The sequence below is a fragment of the Diadema antillarum genome, unplaced genomic scaffold, assembly GCF_040938485.1.
Source record: "Diadema antillarum isolate AM-2024a unplaced genomic scaffold, OU_Dant_1.0 seq00002333_RagTag, whole genome shotgun sequence".
In the NCBI taxonomy this organism is placed as follows: Eukaryota; Metazoa; Echinodermata; class Echinoidea; order Diadematoida; family Diadematidae; genus Diadema; species Diadema antillarum.
Window position 1 is genome coordinate 17,501 of NW_027272950.1, and position 2,500 is coordinate 20,000.

Below are 2,500 nucleotides of genomic sequence, written 5' to 3' on the forward strand. Positions count from 1 at the left end.
CACGCACATGCACACACACACACACACACACACACACAGCAAAGAACAGCAACAACAAGAACAAAAAAAAAAAAAAAAAACCAGAACACAGACAACGAAAGTTTCATATCCTCGTGGTCCGATTCGTCAGCTTCTCTTCTGGCCACTCCGGCGCCGTACTGGTGCCCGATTCGACTTCAACGTTAGTACACGACCACAGACAGACATCCACACACAAAACGCACACACACACGCACACCCACACACACTCACACACAGAGCAAAGAAGAGCAACAACAAGAACAAAAACAGAACACAGACAGTGGAATAGCGAATTGTTCATGGGAAACCAGCTCTGAGGAGGTCTTTAGAAAACTTGATTGACCTCAGTTACACCAGATTTTTTTCACAGGTCCTCCTGCGGAATGTGTATATAAACTGTCTCATGTTTATACTTTATGAGAAATTCTCATTTGTCGACGAAGTGTCGTCAAGAGTAACTCCTTTCAAGACTCCGAAAGTGTCGTACAGCCTTTTATCAAAAATCCTTTGTTTATGCAGGCTCAGAAAACTGGAATAAGCTCCCCGAACCTGCCCACTTTATAGATAGCATAGCATCATTTAAATACTACCTTAAACACACATAAAGGGGTTGCTTATTCCCTGTCCCTGATCAATTGACGAGCACCCACTGTTGGAGTATCTCATCACCTCTCCTCTCCCATCTCTTCTCTAAAGTACATGCGCTTGGGCCACAATATTGAAAGGAAGCAAACATTTTATCCCTGTAAGGAGCAGATGTTGCACGATTGAATGAACGGATTCTAAAATATGTCGAGGGCAATTAAAAGCATTGCACTGACAACTAAGGGGACCCCTGTTCATAAGACACCCTCATTTCCACAGCAGGATGAGTGGCAGCTGCATACGTGATATTGAATCATTTCCTCTCTTCTTTCTAGATGTTATTTTTGTTTTATCGTATTTCCAGATTCTTGTACATGTGCGTTCACTTCATTTTTATATTTCACTGTATCACGTGACCCGTTGTTAATCTGCCGCGATTATTTATTTTTAAACAAATTGTTCTCTTATTGTTGGTGTTGTTACTGTTGTTGTTCATGTTCCATGGATTTTGTAACGAAAACAGAGCCCTGAGGAAGACCGGCAGCTATTTAAATACTTGATGTGTGTGTGACCACTTTATATCGTTTGGAAATGTATTTGTTTATTTTATGCCGTTTATATATTTCATGCTGATCAGGCTACTCTGGATAAAGTATATATATATATATATATATATATATATATATATAACATACTTTATTTCCATTGCAAATTAAAGCATGTGATGAATATTCCTAGGATACTACCTGCCCACAGGCAGGTAAGTACAAGGAAAGAAATACAGTGGACCCGGTCCATCACACCACAATTGACAGTTACACAAATATATACATGTATACAAGTACATTTACACACAAACATGATACATGAACAGCTGTTTCAGGACGAAAAGAAAAAAAACACTAAAATGAACTTATATCAGCATACATTTAACCTAAGAAACACACACACACACACACACACACACAAAATAACTCTAATCATTCGTTCAATTATACGAATCTACCGAAATTCACTACCAATGAATTGCATTAAATCCACCCAACATAATCATAACTATTTCACATCCAATATTGTAGAAAACACGGGAAAATATACATAATGATAAAAACATAATGCAAAAATATAGATCCTATAAATATACATAATTAACAATACAAAGGGGGGAAATCAAAATGGACATAACCGGCCTGCAAATAATTATTGTATATAAACATATGATATACATATAATATTCCTCTCACCTCTGTGGTATAATTCATAGTGATGACGATGATGATAACGATGGTAATGATGATGGTGGTTATGATGATGATGACAATATTGCAATAAAAGAAAGAAAGAAAGAAAGAAATAGATAGATAGATAGATAGATAAATAAATAAATAAATAAATAAATAAATAAAGAGGAGCAACAACAAGAAGAAAAACAGAACACAGACAGTGGAGTCTTATCTCCTCGTGGTAAGATTCGTCGCTAGCAATCCAGCGGAACTCTGGGAGCCTCGCCCGCCAGAACTCCGGGGAGGGAGCTGAAAGATAACAGATGGGAGCTCGCCTCGTCATGCCCTCTGTTCCACCCCGTTGGCTTTTCAGCAGGACGATTATTGCCTGTCCCGCCGAAAAGCTAATGATGCAAGCGCCGTTGCCCTTTCGGGAACATTACATTTGAGAGCAAAGTGTCTCTTCTGGCCATCAATATTCCCACACCGACCACAGACAGAGAAAAAAAATCGAAAGCAACAAGAAGAACAAAAAGAATAGATATAGATGATATAGATAGATAGATAGATATATGTCGATGTGTGTAGATAGATATATATATGTCGATGTGTGTAGATAGATATATATATGTCGATGTGTGTAGATAGATATATATATGTCGATGTGTGTA